This window comes from Stegodyphus dumicola, chromosome 8 (genome assembly GCF_044657685.1).
Source record: "Stegodyphus dumicola isolate Sdum_Otavi_A_Nest chromosome 8, ASM4465768v1".
Classification (NCBI taxonomy): domain Eukaryota; kingdom Metazoa; phylum Arthropoda; class Arachnida; order Araneae; family Eresidae; genus Stegodyphus; species Stegodyphus dumicola.
The window spans coordinates 122,396,645-122,414,469 of record NC_140775.1 but is presented as its reverse complement, the minus strand read 5'-3'; the positions used below and the strand labels follow the sequence as shown (position 1 = coordinate 122,414,469).

At 33.3% G+C, this 17,825-nt stretch overlaps 1 long non-coding RNA gene across 1 annotated transcript in view; it reads left to right on the top strand.

Moving 5' to 3' along the window:
• The window catches only part of LOC118199933 (uncharacterized), a 92,715-nt gene that overhangs the window by 44,321 nt on the left and 30,569 nt on the right, over nt 1–17,825 (top strand). Inside the window, exons 2-3 of the long non-coding RNA XR_004760009.2 lie at nt 562–703; nt 2,006–2,138. This is a non-coding gene — a long non-coding RNA (uncharacterized LOC118199933). The remainder of the gene's footprint in view (nt 1–561; nt 704–2,005; nt 2,139–17,825) is intronic.

Here is a 17,825-nt window from a genome sequence, read left to right as displayed (position 1 = left end):
TCTGATTAGAATAGAGGTTCAGCAAATTTCAGAGGTGGTCCAGACCACAGCAATCCTTACCTGTTTATTTCCCTCATTTAAAATTAATGATTATAAATAACAACTCAGAATGTTCTTTGATGTAAAGAAATTAAGAGCACTAAAACTGAATCTGCGAGTTTTGCTGAGCCGAAAATTTTGTACCAAAGATAACTAGGCAAAAATTATATGATCAGTGATATTGTGAACATAAAGTTTTGTACTAGTGATATAGAATTTTAAACTTCCTGTAACTCATTATAAATAACTCCAAATTATCCTTAATAAAAGACCATAATTATTTTCCTTGTCAAAGGGAGGAAATAATTACTACGCTGCAGTGGCAACGGAGCAGGTCTTAAACAAGTTGATTTATTATCAGTTTTATCTACGATAAAACTAATTGATTAATGTTAATTTCTTCAACTCAGGGACAGTATATTTTGCAATCCATTCGGTATAATATTTTCTCTATTATATGATCTTAATTTTATAACGTTCTTGCTCCTTCTTTCTATTTAAACTGTTTCTATTTTTAATTAGTCTAGAAAGAATCGTGGATAAGAAATAGATTCGCCTGCCGCTGGTCATTGACAATACAACCATGATAATGGTATGACTTGCCCATCACAGTCGTTATGTTCTGCTGTGGTTATAATATACTTGCCAACGGAGGGCACATAAGGTAAGAATATAACTTCATAAATATGAAATCTTAATTTTAATCAATAACATTCGAAAGGCCAATATTCGGAGCTCTCCCATCACAATTTCTTTACTACAAATAATTCGGCGGGTCTTTCTTATCGACGAATTTGGTGATCTCTTTTGGCATGTACTGCCTTTACTAAGCGCCGCACTGACAGGAAGCATTTACTTTATTTTATAGTATTTTGGCCGGAAATCTAATCCAATTTCTTTCTTCATAGACAGACGACCCGAAACAAGGGCATTAAGTACTCGTACATTTTCTAGGGAATGAATGAAAATTATTTAATCCAGAAATGGATAAAATTTGAAACTTCAAGTTTGGCAACAGGGTTTTGTTGCCATAAGCAATTCAGTTCTGTGATTTCTCAACTTCTGCTTACGGTGGAAGTCGTTTCTCCTGAATGCGAAAACAGTGAGTTACCCCTACATACCCAGAAGGGGTTCATTTAAGTGCTGGTGTAAAAGCCTGGCTTTGGACTGAAATCCAAATTTAATAAATCCCTAGTTGTAATGAATTCGTTCGAACCAAATAATTGCCTAGAGTCTGCCAACAGATTCGAATAATATTTACTAAGCAATGATTTGTGCTTCACGACATGACCTTAATGACTTTAGCTCTCCTGCTGTGTTAACTGACCAGCAATATCATTTTTACTAACTCAACCTCAAAGAATCAACATTTGGGTTTCTGGGTCTCTGGTTTATCTGATGCAGCCTTCCTTCCTTGAAGTGATCGAATTTGAGACGTTGATTCCTTATTTCTTGCTTGAATTATCGTAGTATAAATTTGTTTATCTTGATTTAATGATTAAAATATTTAGTGCAAGTTCTTCCCTCCCACTCTTGTTTCTAAGACTCTGATTTGATGCTACCACCATCATTGCCTGGTTAATTGATTTTGCTGCCCATTTCAATGGGTCGCTTATTAAGTGCTTGATTTTATACTGTACTGTAATTTTTTATATTATTCTGCATTTATAACACTTTATATGTCAGCGTACCACTAGAAGCTTAAAGTCGCAATATTTTATATTTTAAGCAAATCTCCTTTTGACTAATACCCTAAGTACAGTCTAGATATTAAAGAGGACTTGTACTTTAGCAGATTAACCCCCAACCTATAGAAACTCAAACAAGCGTCACGCAGAAAACTCTTTATTATTTTATCTTATTTGTTAAACTCTTTATATGATTTTTTACTTTGCTCGATATATAAAATTTTTTAATACAAAATTTAAATTATCTGTGTAAAATTTAAATTATCTGTATTGTAAAGACTTTTAGGTTCTCCAAAGGCCATGAAAAGTAAAAACCCCACAGTGGCCTCCCCGGAATTTGAACCACCGTCTGATTGGAAGTGTTAAGCATTGTGAAAAGTACGGACGGAGGAGCATGACACTTCATCACGGGTATATAGATATATTTTTTATTTTATTCTCATTGTTTGGCTATGACTACAGTGTGACGAATCTATAGTAAAGACAAACCAATTATATACATATTTCCAGGGGTTAAATGAGGTACACAAGACTGAAAACATTTGCCTTATATCTGATATTTATATTCAATATTATATCAGTTAAAAAACTTCAGAGAGTAAATTTCTAAAAAATTTAAATCAAGAATAACGCAGAGTAACTGTACTTATTTCATACGATCTGTTATGAATAACAGCAGAATATTTTCATAAATATCATTTAATCCCATTTTGGCACAATTTCTTTACTGTTACGCATCGTTTACTTGAGACATATAATAAGTTTGTCAGATTCTAGTTTAACTTTAGCAAAGTTTCTTTCATTCTTTTAATGAATTACAGGATAAAAAATTGCGAATCAGCCAAAGCTAAAATCCAACAGGAAGCTGATGCCACTTACAAGTACCACAATATTGTTAATAAGTAGCTATTTTTCTTAAACTGTCTTGATCAGGCATATGCTTTATAACGTGAAAGATAAATGAACCATCTCTCAGAGACACATCCTATAAAAAATTATGTCCTTTGTTTCGCCGCAAGACTCTCGTTCAAATCTCGTCGGCGTGTCTCGTCAGACACGTTTCTGCCTGAATTATGAGGCTTATAAATACATGCTTCCTTAACAGAAATCAGATAATAAATTGCATCGTTTAAAGATTTAAATACATCAAAGCTATATCATCTGCTGCTGCTTTTTGTTTTAAGAAATCTTGCTATTGAAAAGATACACTTTTGAAAACGATGATATGAGAAGGGATGCTATAAGACAATTTCATCCAGAAAACTGGTTATGCAGTTTTATCTAAGGAAAATGAGGAAACTAGCTTTACTCTGAGGAATTCGGCTTACAATTAATGAAAATTCATTTAATTTTCTGAAATAATAGGCCAGTTCATAATAGATCTAAATTTCCCAAGCATGACTTTAATGACCGTCCCAAGCATTTGTGCCTTTATATAACTGGCACCATAACAAGAATGTCACCATACGACTGATAGTATATGGCAGCCTTTTTTAGATCTAATTGCTTTATTATATTCTGAGCCCTGTGATTACCAGAGTGGGAAAGTGTCCGATTAAACTTCGGGTCATCGAACCTGAGATCATTAGAGCTATGCGTGTAATTAAGAAACACTGTGAAAATAAAAATAAACTGTCTGAACATATCTACTTTTTTAATGTATATATTAAAAGTCTTCGTATTCTTACATTTGTGATTTAAAGGTCACAGTGTATCATTCAATGACCTTTTTTCTCTTGCAATTAAATATTGATTTAGATATTTCTTTCATATTACGTAATTTAGGAAATGTTTTTGCTCTGATTGTTAAGTTCCATTAAACAAATTAAGAAAAGGCCTGTCTTGTTATTCCACGTACTTATGCTTCGAACTTTAGTAATTTTAATTAAATTAAGAGGAAAATGCATACTGTAACAACAAAAAATAAATTTTGGTGATATTTTATTATATTGGAATTGCACGGTATTATATAAAAGAATAAAATTGTCATATTAACAAAACAGCGAGGAAAAACGCATGACATTAGTAGCACTATTCGTTTAATTTGAAAAGATCTCGTTTGTCTTTTGAAATTTCAATTGTTTGAACAAAAATCTACTTTCAATGAGATTAATTTTTTTTTATGTTTGAGTTTTCTTAGAAAATTTTCTCTCCGTTACAGAAAATAATGATGATTATTTACCTTTAAAATTTGTAGAACAGATAATTTGGTCGGAATATATCTTCTTACTGTAAGTGAATATCTTAAATATATTACTTAGTTAATATATTAATATCCGATATAATTTTCATGACAGTGATAATCAAATTAATTACTTTTCTACCTAAAAGAAAGACAAAAACTCAACTTTGAAAACAAAAAAACTCTATTTTCTTTCAGCGGAAACATTACACTTTATTAATCACATCTTTCAAGACTATTGGCAATTAAGTTGTAAAGTCTATATTTACTTTTTTTTTAACTTCGAATTTTTCATTTATTGCGTTCAGCATATTACCCGTAGTGTATCAATTAAATAAAATCACAAAGTAATAAAATAAATCAATTTAATTTAATGTAAATTTTCGTTACCAAATTAAAATAAATAAACGGAAATACAGTATCTCGGTAGCAATCAAGCGAAAAAATTTTCTAATGATATTATAGTGAGAATATTAATATTACAACAAAGTGGCATGTGTGATTCCTGTAACTTGAAGTAACAGTAAATATAACTTAGTCAAACAAAACTTTAACAAATAATAAAACATAAAATAAATTTTAAAAATTCGAAATTCAAAATTTGGGATTCTAGATGCTTATGTTCGGGTGTAAGAAGCGTATTCAAAACGAATGCCACCATCTTTCCGCAATGCGGCGTACAAACGTACACACTCTTCGTTTTACTGTAAAGTATTCTTTCAATACTATGGACGAACTCGTTGGTTCTTAAGCTGCCTCACTATCGCGAACTTCGTCTAGGGTGACCGATATTGTATCCACAAACAGGGGAGAAGTGAAAACATATATTACAAAGCTTTGCATGAGAGTAGAAACCAAATCCTTGGCTAAGGGCTGGCAGTCAGTCTTTCTTAACCATAATACCGTCCATTCTCTTTTTTCATGTTTCCTTTAACTATTTTAATGGTTTTAAAGCATTAACTAAACATAATTTATTTGGAGATTTCAAGTAAAAATATTTCAGTAAAATTATTTACATCTATTGTTTGAAGGCCTGTAATATTTCAGCAAATAAAGTAGGATGTATTCTATTTAAAAGAAATAGCTTCATATTTTTGTATTTTATTTTAACGTTCGGTTTTGCCAATTCAATACAGAATTCTATCTCCGCAGTAATATATATTCATGTCCAGGAAGTTTTTTTAAGGAACAACCAAACAATATATTGTTAAACACACAGAAATATAATCAGATTAAATACAAGACGAAGAAAAGCTATCTATGTGTCAAAATGCGATGGATGCCATTACAATGATATAAAAGCATAGAATTCTGACATGAAGTATGTGACACGGACGACGAAATATCACCGGAGCTCTGAAAATTACCATGTTAAACAAGAGGTTTAGAGAGGATTTGATGTTAATCTTCCATGCGTTAAGCATTTCTGAAGCACGCTAAAATTCAGTTTGAAATGATCCGATAACATCTAAACTGATAACGTAATGAAATTAGACGTTTTTTTCACAAAGCTTCTAATAAATTACAGTATTAAGCTCTAGTGGTCTTATGAACTGATAGCGCCAGCCGTTAGTTGTTGCTCCGATCATCCTATTTATACGTTACTGAAATTGTTGTAGCCTTTGTTTGATTTGGATATACATTTAGAAAATAATTGTTTATACAGTAAATAATTTTAAAACATAAATTTTATATTAATGTTATTTCGTTTATTGTACTATCAAATTACAAAAGTTTATGATCTGTTAAATCTTAATAGAAACTGTTTTCAAGTGGTTGCTTTTTTTTAAACCGCTGAAATGAAGTAATTTGGAATAATATTAACGGTATTGTTTGCTGTTTAAATACGCTAAGCCGTTTGAGAGTTATTAAGTATACGAATGCCTTCGCGGCACTTTATAATAAAAATTATCTAGTATTTGCTTTTTACATGGCGACACCTGCACAAAAACCAAAACACCCACCCAATCATAGCCTTTAACAGGGATCTGAATAGGCGAACGATCAGTGTTCAACGATCTTATCCACTCACCATTGGTGGATCTAACACTTAAGAATATTCAGAGACAATCTATCAAGCTATGATCCTTCACACGATTTTTTTTTGTAATGTTCGTTCCTGCTCTGACGTCTGATCTAAATAGTGTTAGTGTATTTGAATCTTTTCGAACGTTTATTTTAAGGAATTTATGTAAAAGGGTTTTCACCCTTATTGCAACATCTGAAATGAAACTATGTACAGTTCACAAGTGTTATCGTTATCTGTAATTCCGTGTTAACGCAAATTCTAAAGTACTGCTTGGAGATGTAATAAAGGGAAATTAAAGGATTCAGAGGTTTATAATGATGCAAAATGAAGTAATTTTTTAAAGCTATAGAACATGTTTATAAGTCTCATATAGGTGAAACAGAAATCAGTTATCGAAAGCGCGTAAACGAGTAAAAAGGAAATGCCTCAATTAAAAAATAAATCTAATGATGAAGTCAATGGATTGTGTTACAAGAGTTATAACTTTACAATCAATATCCCAACATCTCAAAATTTTAAGTAGTCAGCTATTTGACGAATACGAAGCAAAGTTCAAGGCACCACGTGAGAACCAGAAAACACTGATGATTTAATTGTTGATACTTTTTTTTCCAATGGCAGATTGTGAACAGTTACAATGTAACACAGTCCATTGATCTATACAAGGCCAGATGTGGTATTCTCTTTATTATGGAGTCACCTAATAGGTGAGCCACCATTCTCTTCTATGAAGGGACGGACAGTTGCAACCATGCCTTCTCCGGATTCGAACCCAAGTTCTTCGGTATCGCAGTCAGGCTTCCCTAACCATTATACCGTCTGGGCGGCTAATTGTTGATACTTAACTTTACTAGCTTTCCTTTATACGAATGCAAAGAAATACTGGGCGGCTAACTGTTGATACTAACTTTACAGTTTGAAATTTAGCACAAATAATTTCATGAATGTAATATTCCAAAGTAGTAGCAAGTAGTGTCCTCAGTTGTATCCCTTGCATGCAGGCTTAATGGGTAACTCAGTGAACAAATATAAGGTAGCGGCTAGAGGATATATTCTGATGTCTCGTAGAAGGAAGGAGCTTTATAATAAAATTCTTCAAGATTTATATGATATGTTGAAGTTTGGAACACATTATAATGGGAGCAATTAGTGCCATATGACATACGTTTTTCCCAGCATAACCATCAAGGAATATTTACCAGTTTACCCATGTGCTTTGGCCACGCGAACAGGCCATTGGTAAAGTAAATCCGTATTAGTAAAATAAAACAAAACCTAAACTAAGTGTCAGAATATGAAGAATATTAGTGTACCTTCCTCAACAATCTCATATGAACGGCCAAATAGTTTAACCGCTCAACACTGACAGTTTGATCCAGGTTCAAACCCAAGCAATTGGCTTCAAGTGAGTTGTGGTGGTTTCTTACATATCTAACGGGAATACGAGTAAGATTCCCTGAAACATACTCCACGAAAGTATCCTTCATCTTAGACAAGTAACCTTTATAGGTTTCGCCATAATGCCCCCGTGAAAAAAAAAAGGTGGGGAGGCAAAAAAAACCTTGACAATTTGTTGATGAAGCCTGGTTAGTAACAGAAGATATTTAGTAATTTACTTTAATTAATCACATATTTTCATCTTAACTTTAACTTTTCTTTTCTGTTATTTATATTCGAATTTAACTTTTACCGCACGTTACTTTAAATACCCACAAGTAAAAGAGGTTCGTCTGTCGCACAAGTAGAACCTTCTATTGTTCATTTAAAATATAAATAAAAGGATTATTTTAACCTTCTTAGGACTCATCGTTGTTTCAGACTAAAGCGATAACTCGTTTCTAGTCTAGCCCTCTGAGCGCCAGGGACGGCTTTATCCGGTCATGAATTTTTTTGCTACTTGGTATATACTAGCTTATAATTTAAGATATTTTGCTTTCTTACTTTCATTAATAATATAAATGTAATCTTAATGAATAAGTTTATGAAAATACATACTAAAATAGGTAAATATACAAATTTAGCTAATAAAGGCTCTTTAGATACAGGTCTTCATGACAGATTCAAAACCCCGTGTCGCTCAGAGGGCTAGTAAGATCTGCAGAACATTGACACAAACTTTTGGACATATCAGGCTAATAAAGGCTTACAGCAGCCTACCCTACAGGTTGCCCAATGGAATGTAATTAAGAGAAGTTATTGAAATTTTGTTGAATCATTAGTTGGAGAACGAAACTATTCCTACAAAAATATGAAAATATAATAGGAGGAGCATAGAACAAACAATACTCTAGAAAGGTTGAATCACAAACTCAACATACTTATGCAAAGGCCTCATTCTGAAGTTCACAAATATCATGCAAACATTTGAAATTTAACGACTACCAAATCGATAATGCAGATTTAAATCTTTCTGGGAAGAAAGGCAGAAAGTCAAGACAATACTTCAAATGTGCAAGAAGATTAAAAGTATCTAATTAACTCAGCAACGAACGATATAAAAAGAGTTTAAATGTTCCATCTCTCATCTCTGAATTGGAATATAATTAACAACTGATAACGATAAATGATACTTTGGGGTTTGGACACAATAGACTGATCTCTTTAGGATTTATAAAATACTTTCTAAATTTTTCTTTCAAAGACGAAGAGGAAAACGCGTTGGTAATTTTTAAACATGCCAGTAATTTACTGCCTATCTGTAGCCTAAATAAAGAATAAAGGAATATTACGAATGCTTGCAAGGGCAGATTTAAGATGTAAGGGATTCTTCTTCTTCTTCCTTACTACGTTCCTTCGTTGCATAATTGGAAGCACGTCTAGCTAGCATTCGGAAGACCTTAATTCGAATTCCGCTGAGAAACTGCACGTTTTTCTTTTTTCTGCTCCGAAACAAACTTAATGGTTCGACAAAAGTATTTATCATTCTTTACAGAAATACACGTTAACAATATGTAATTTAAAGATATCGTTAAAATCTATATCTGCGCATTCCAACTAGCCTAAAATTTTGCTAAAGTAAATAATTAACGTCACATCTCCAAGTTCATTGAAATATAATCAAGAAGAGTGATATTCTGTGAGGAAGTGCCACAGAATTACAGTGCTATGATAATTTGTCCATCACTGAATATTTTTAAGCCGGAATGCCCATGATTTCGGTTTGAGCGGAAATCTTGCATGCAGAAATGTCACAAAAACGATCCAAACACGTCAGCACATTTTATTTCAGCTTCTGTTTTTATGGCAATCAGAATTTTCGTTCATCAGTATATTCCTGTGTGACTACTCATCAGTTTCAAATTCCTAAGTCTTTGAGATTTGTTTTGGCAACAGAATTGGGATATAGGAACGTGCATAATAGTTAACGACAATTGGTCATTCAGATTGGTAACAACAATAACTTTGTTTCAGTTTTCCCAGTAGTTAAACTAGTTGATATTAAAAAACAACTCTTGTATTTTAATAGATTTAAAACATGGATTAAAATACTTACCCACATAATAACCTTTTTGGTACTTACGTACTATGATGACTACCAGATATCTCGCCAAAACTGACGACCCTTACAGGTTATACAGGTTAATCCTAACACAGATTATAGAGGGCGCTAAAATAGAGAGTATTATTGCGCACTAGTCCCTCACTTGCTATTACCACACCTTTTTTTTGCTACATTTACGCGGATTATTCCGTTTAAGTTAAACATGTTAAACTTTTGTGATTATTTTTTTCCCAATGGATATCAACATTTTCCAACATCCTTCAAATGAAGAAGCGATAGAGTTTTCAGAGAGACTGGAATTTTACACAAAGAACGCGTTTGTGAAAACGGCCATGGTATGAAGTTTTATAATTGAAGATTTAAATGATAATTTAATTTATTTTGGGCATATGAACAGTCTTCCATTAAATGGTGCAAACATCAGTTGGATTTATCCGATAAGACTGTTATTGATTGAAATAAATATATACGTGAAGTGTGTGTGAAGGATTTGTGTGGAGGATAATCGAAATATTAAAATTGGAGTGCCCGGAATTATTGTCGAAATTAACGAAAGCCTTTTTACGCGTCGAAAGAATAATCAAGGTCGTATCTTGCCACAACAGTGGGTCTTTAGTGGAATTTACCGGGAGACAAAAGAAACATTTCTCGTCAGAGTTCCAGACCGGAAGGCAACAATATTAATGCATAAAATTCATAATAAAATTGCTGAAGGCTCAACAATAATGTCAGATTCGTAGCCTGGATATCAAACAGAGGAGCTCATTGCTGCCGGTTTTGAACATTTTAAGGTGAATCATCGATACAAGTTTGTTGACCCATCTGCGTAGACTCATACTCAACATGTTGAAAAGATGTGGAATTCCGCAAAATGAAGGAACAAGCGACAACATGGGACAAGCCGCCATCATTTGGATACCCATTCAGCTGAATTTATTTGGCGGAAAATAACAAGAAACGCCTTTCGATGCTATTTTGAAAACTATTTCCCGCCATTTTCCTCACAATTAACTTCAACGTTTTCTTTTAAACATCTCATTAATTACTATATCCTATTAATTAAAACAATAATATATCATTAATTACTATATCCTATTCATTAAAGTAATAAAATGAAAATAATTCTAGTAGTTAATTTTAATTTTTTTAATTGGTATTTAGTATATAGTTAATATATATATACGCGTTTATTTATAATATGTATATAAATATATTTGGTATTTTGGGTTTTTAAGTTTTTGTTCCTTTATAATTAGGGCTTTTATTTTTAAAAGAATTTATAAACATAAGCCGAAAAACGGCAATAAAGATTTTTATCGGCAAATGTTGCCAAGGTAGTCGTCATAGTACGTAAGTACCAAATTTTTAATACTACTGGAATTTATACTGCACTGTTTTATTTACTTTATTCAACAGGTTTTCCAGTGAGAAAGGGAAACTATTGCGAAGAGCACACAAGCCATATTTGACCTACAAAATAAAAAGAGAAAGCGCACAGAAACAAAACTCCGCTCTCGAATGCTGTAATTATCTTCGCCAACTTGCCTTGCTTTCTTAACTCATCGTAGCGTGAATTGAATTCCTGTCCACGGATGTGAACACCGCCATGTTTACAATCGCGACACGTAGGATGAAATGATAAAAAATGGGGGTGAAAAAGATACTAGTCAATGCCCTAAATCCTGCAGGAAAGAGGCATTTAAGTTCAAGATCGTTGACGGTTGATCACTATTAGAACTCTCAACACAAATCAGTGATTTATTTTACGCACGTAAATACTGATATATTTTTTCTCATTTTATCTGCGTTTGAAACAAACGCGATCATCAGCAATGACGTTTATCCTAGTGTTGTTTGTTCATGTTCGTTGCTTTTTAAAATTATCTTAGCTGTTAGGCATCGGTCTCCTGAAGTGCGTTGGTAATACATTTCGCGAGCTTATTGTTTTGCATGAATTCAGATCTCGCATTTACGAATAAACGAAGAAGGGCATATAACACAAACGACATGACATGCTAGGCGACACAATCACATAACTCATCAGTTTGTAGACGTGATGAAAGCAATATTTCTTTAAATTTTTTCTTTTAAATAAGGATTTTACGAATTATATTTTATGATTGAAACTGACAAGCTCTTTTATGTAGGATTACATTATTTAGACTATATCAAAGCATTCGACGGCTAAGGGAAGTAATGGCTTCGTAGAAAATATTTTAAAGGAATTTGATTCGTAATTAATTTGCACATGAGGAAAACCATGAAATTTTCAATGCAACTATCCCGACTGCAGGGGTTTGAACGCCTGGCGAGTTGCCAACTTGCCTAACTTGTTCAGCAGTTTTACTGTTTAACTGCTGTAAGTATTTATTTTACTAATTATTTTTAGACCCATACGAAAGTCCTAATTTCCTATCCCTTATCGTACTGAAGAATTATTTTACTAAATAAGATAACTTACTGATCAATAATATCTCATTAATTACTATATCCTATTAATTAAAGTAATAAAATGAAAATAATTCTAGTAGTTATAAATATTGTCCTGTAATACTCAAAAATCAGCCGGAATCAGCCATTTTTTAATTATATGATTTAAACTACTTTTAACTAATTCAAAGGAAAAGACAATCATTTATAGAGTCTGGCTTGTTTGGGTAGCATAAATTGTCATCAAACTCCTAACAGACTGGATGCAAATTATTGCTTGGTCTGAAGTGACAGTCTTGGAAAGGCTTTAAGACAAACCTTTTTATTAAATCAGAACTTGAGCGTAAAGACATTTCTCCGTGCTCATATAAGCTATCAAAAATTTTAGCGATGAAATTTAAAACAACAGACAAAGAATTAAAACTAAATCTAATATCCGATTGATTTAACACGAAGTTGGTTCAAACTTCTCACCGATGTCAAAATTTAAATGTCGGCAACTGGAATGTTAGCTAAATTTAGAAACCTTATCTATAATCTAGTCTACCTGAGCAAGAGAATTCTAGTAATGTGGCCTCGAAAGGCAGAAACACGCTTTGTCTTACAGTCTAAAACTCTCACCTTAAATACTCTAAAACTAATTTGCATTCTGCTAAGGAAAGAAAAGAGAAGTGACAATATGGATCTAAATCATAAAATAACGATTATCCAAAATAATAATAAACTTATACATTGATTTTAAGGATACAAAACCTGAACTTCATTAGTTAAATATTCTAAAATTTTAATATTTCCTTAAAAAGAAATTCTCAACTAAAATGGCTTCGTTAATTTTTTTAACATAAAATGAATGCGCTAGAAATCTGCATTGGAGAACTTGAATTGAGCTTGAACATTAAATTTCAATAGACTGAGTCTGAGATATTTATATAACCCATGGTATTCTGCTTAATGGCGTATGGAATAATTTTGAGCACATGAGACAAGGAATGTAGCTAAATATAGATCTTTCTCTCGCGTAGCTATATTTATGCAAAAAAAAAAAAAAAAAAAAATTCCTAAGACATCTTCCTGTGGGATAAAAATTTAAATTTCCTGTGTTTTTATTAAAACATTAAACAAAACTACAGTCATCGCAGGCTACTTTACTTGATTCATTTATTAAATGTGAACCATTGGTATATACGAGACACAGAACGGAATACATAACAAAAATATAAATATTGTATATCATAAGTGTATTTCAGAACACAGTTTTTAAGAAAAACATGCTATTTAACATGAAGTATTGAATAAAGTGGATGAAAAAAGCGAGCGAATGATTATATAACACAGAATGTTGACTAAAATATTTGTTGATTCCGGAGAAGTTCCGTCGAAAGCTAAGTTTAAGAGCTTAGCGAGTTAAATTGCGTTCCTCTTATAGTAAAACTGAAGGTGACTTTTAGCATAGTCAAGTGGATTATAATCAGTATTTTTATGTTAATTCTCAAGCAGAGGTTCATTAAAGTTTTAAATTAAATGTTATTGAGTTCCTTTCTGCATGAACCTATAAATTTCACTTCCATTATGATAATTCGTCAAAGGAAATCAGTGCCACCTAAAACTTAGAATCCACAGAACTTGCTGCAGAGGTTACAATATCCCAAACACTCTCAGATGTAAGAGTAAAATGCCATACGGTTATAATTTCTACCCCTAGAGTTAAGTTTCATTAATATTATCAATCATTGTATAATTTGTATAGTTTAGTTTTATAAGTTCATTACAGTTTCATTAACTCAGGAAGCTTTTATATAAGGGCTAGATGAACTAGTTCATTATCAGTTTTAATTCTTGTACTGTGGTGTTTGTCATTTTTGATAAATTTGGGTTAAATTGGTCACATAATTTTGAACGATTTCAATCAAAGAAATAATTGCAGTTAGCGAAACTTAAAAACATTAATTGGCAAATTTTCACACTGAAGATAAAATGTAGGCATAATTCATTGGATGCAGTCAAAATAGCTCATTGAGTAAATTTTGTAAAGAAAACTATGTTTCTGCAATTTGGGAGGAAAGATATTCTCAGTTTTCATTGCAAAACGATACTACGCCTTGTAGACCTCATGGTTACAAGAGGTCTGTCTCACTTCTCCAGTTACATATTACGCATTGATTGGCAACATACAGTATCAAATCTTCAGAAAAGTTTACTCTAGGAGGATGAACTTTGTACATAAGAGGCCATTTGCTTCTATGAAAAGTACATAAATAGATCTACGACATTTAATGCAACGCATGATGTAGCAGGGAAAAGCGTATAAAGTTTGCTGATAAAATATGCATACTTGAGGTCTGGGTTTGAAAACAGTAAGCAGAATATCAGTGAAATAATTGGTAGTTGACACTACTAATTTTTTTGTCCAGCGAGGAAGAGACAACTAAATATTTGCTGAAGATACAAGGAGACAGGTAAATAACATTTAACCGTTTATTTAGCGTTCCGGTAAATAACATTTAACCGAAATTTCCTATTTAAATGAAATTTAGATGCAAATAATATCACTGCCATTAAGAAGTTCACATTCACATACTGCAAGTTCTTCCAGCGATTAAATGACAAAACTTATCTCCTAAAAGTTGAAGCCAAACAATCTTACGTTTCTGTCCCTGTCAGGGAATGTACCGGGGACGTAATTAATGATTTCCGGAAAGTTGTAGGTTTGCAAGGCGTTGAAGAAAAAACATATTGTTATCTTTTTCTGAGATGTTCTGAAATACCACTGAAGTCTAGATCCCTATGCAATGTAGAATTTCTAATGAACATGTCTGCAATAGTGATAATCTTTAATACCTTATTTTATCTTATTTAATATTATTCGAAGTTTATGCAGAAGCCTATGGTAAACAATAACCAGATAGGAAATTGCGGAGCTTATGATCGAAAGATAAATAGGCAGTCAGATTTTACCATTTGCACTAAATCTAAACTAAATTCATAGCTGAGAAGGTGCATAAGTTTATAAATGATCATATCTGCTTTGCGGACTGTATTTATAATGCGCAGTTCATTGAGCTCTCAGTCAAGTATAACTGCCAGGTATTTTTCACATGCAACATAAGAAATTTTTTATCGAACGGATGTTATTTCTCGATAACATCGACACGTTGTTTGCACCTGCATACGATGAGTAGTTGGAATTTACTCTAATTTATCAGGATTCATCACTTTCTACACTAGGTTTTGAAGTCCTTGATTTTGAGCTCCAGGTTTTTCACTGTTACGTTTGGTGTACAAGACATGATAGCTGTAACCGTATCGTCTGCTTAGCAGGCGGGCAATTGGTTTGAATCATTTTGTGCCCATGAGAAATCTGTCACGTAAAAAAGGCCCTGAGAGATGGAACTTCAGCTGTAATCTTGGCTGTAAGAAGACTTCCCTCTTTATGAGAGTGAATGTGCGATTTTTAAGAAAGGATATGAATATAATTTCTGTGTTGAGAAAATAGTCACAAGTCACACAAGATGGTTACAAAGTTGTAAAGGAGTCAGTTATGCCAGACGTGATTGAAAGCCTTAACCACATTTAACATAAGGAGTGCTGTGTAACGCACGTTATGAGTGGCAGCTCCAAGGAACTCTATGAATCTCGCAAATTGCTTGGTCTTATTTAAGTTCTACTGGAAACCATATTTATTATCTGAGAGTAGTGAGATATAGGCGTAAGTCCGCTGAGCAAATGTTTTCCTTCGATTTTTCTCAGTTCTGAAAGGAAACTGATAGACTTTAAAGGAGACTTCGTCTGATACTTTCCTGGTTTAGGTAAGAAAAAAGTATTTGTAATTTTCCAAATCTTAGGACACTAAAGCATGATAAAGCAGGCGAAACAAATTCTTGTAAGGGGAATCAATGCATTTCTGTTCAGATTCTTGTTTGCATGAAAGCATCTTCTGCCGAAACTCTGTTAGGGAAAAAAATAGTCTTCAAAATGAGCATCGAAGACTTCAACGTTATCTTTCAGAATTCCTTTTGTAATTATAGGTTTGTTCATTGAAGGAATTTTTTAAATCGCTTGGTAAACTTCAAAATGGATCTATATTACACTCTGAGGTTTCCGATCTTTTCCCCCCAGACACCTAACTTGGGAACTGCAATTTTTTTTATAATTTGCTTATTAAGGCTGTTGTTCCGTAACAGGATTCCAGGTCAGGCTGTAATATTTTCGAAGTTTGTTTCGAGTATGCATAAGCTCTGTTACGGCGTGGCTGAGCTCCAGCTAACTATAGATGCTGAGCTCTTAATTTAATCAACAAAAATTTTAAACCGTTGAGGACATGTTTTGCGCCATAGGGCACATTATGTATGTGATTTTCTGATTGGTTTCTGATAACTGCAGCGTAGGCCCTATTTGTCGTAATTTTGAATTGAAAGCACTATGGCTATTCACTTGACGTTTGTCTGGGGAAGCATTCATAAACTCTAAAACTGGCGATGTTCTTAGAGCCCCAAATAGCGCAGGTCATTGGCACATGATTTGGTTTTTCACAGTTTATTAAGAGGTGATGTATACCTTATTTTACATACAACGTATCATGCCTGCACAGTGTCTTTGTGTGATGAAAACTCTGACAACGGCATCATTACATGAACCCTGCTCTGCCTCTGTAGGGTACCGCCTTTATCTTTAGTCTGAAGAGAAACATAGATTGAAAATCTCTCTCCGTATCTGCCCGTTATAAGCTGTTTTACTTTTATAAATCGAACTGAATGAGAGCATTTTTAGTCGAGGCTACTTCAGTAGATCCAACTAAGCTCCGAATTACAATTTTAAGGTACTTATCTATACCAGAACATGAGAATGAAATTTAATATCTTTGCTCTCCAGCAATGTAGAAAAGGTTCTGTAGGTTTGTACATCCAGAATCTTCGTGAGATTATCCTCTCATTTCATACTTCCGTGATAATCCTCTATTTTTGCATCATCTAACATTTTAGTGCGTCGAGCTTAGAGATGAAATGAGGATTTTTCAGCAGTTCACCGTTTCCTCCGAGACAGACTTGTCGATTTCAAAAGCGGCGTCAAGTGTGAGCAACGAGATACACTTGTCGGAGTTAAACGCAACCTAGATCGTTATTCCGATAGAGACTCGTTTCTTTATTTCTTATAATCCCCAGAATGCCACGAAAACGAAGAAAGGAGATTAATGACCTACTTGGTCACGCTGTCTTCAGAGCGAAGTTGTGCCAGAATCATATAAAACTACGATCACTCAAAAAGACGGGATATAGGAATATAGGAATGTGTTTCCACCCTGAGTTTGACTACTGTTCATTTGAAAGCTTTCCTTTATAAGGGATCATCTGTTTAATTTTCAGATAAGCAACTATGGATCAAAAAAGCACTTTTCTCTTGGGTAGGTGATGCTATTCAACATCTTTGAGTGCGATAAGTAGGCGATTATCTAAATAGTTCTAGACAGCTGTTGAAAGTAGAAAAGAAATCTTTTTAAGGCTAGTTAGACACGCAAAAGATTTATCTTTGGAGGAGAAGCGAAAAGCAAATAATTGGTTGCTCCGCCTCGGTTGCAACAGGATTCTTTCCTCATTGGTTCCTTCATCAACGTGACTCAAAGGTGTTTCTTGATTTGCCAGTTGTGTGGCTGTTCTTCTATGATTCTGAGTGAAATTCTGCTGCCATCTTCGAATATGTAGCGCCTTTTCCAGAATAAGGATTTATCGCTTCCGAAAATCAATCTTCTTCTGAAATTTTCTTGGCTTATTTCAATTTTTTAAGTCTATTTTTGCTATCTTTTGGTAAGAAAGTTTTCTTCGAAGGTCTGAATATGTGATGATTTCTTCCTTATTTGCAAGGAGTTTGGTACAGTAGAGTCTCGCTTATCTGATTTTTGTCCATCCGACATTCTGGATTACCCATCTTACAGTCGCAACTTATAGTTCTTGTTGTCAGTGG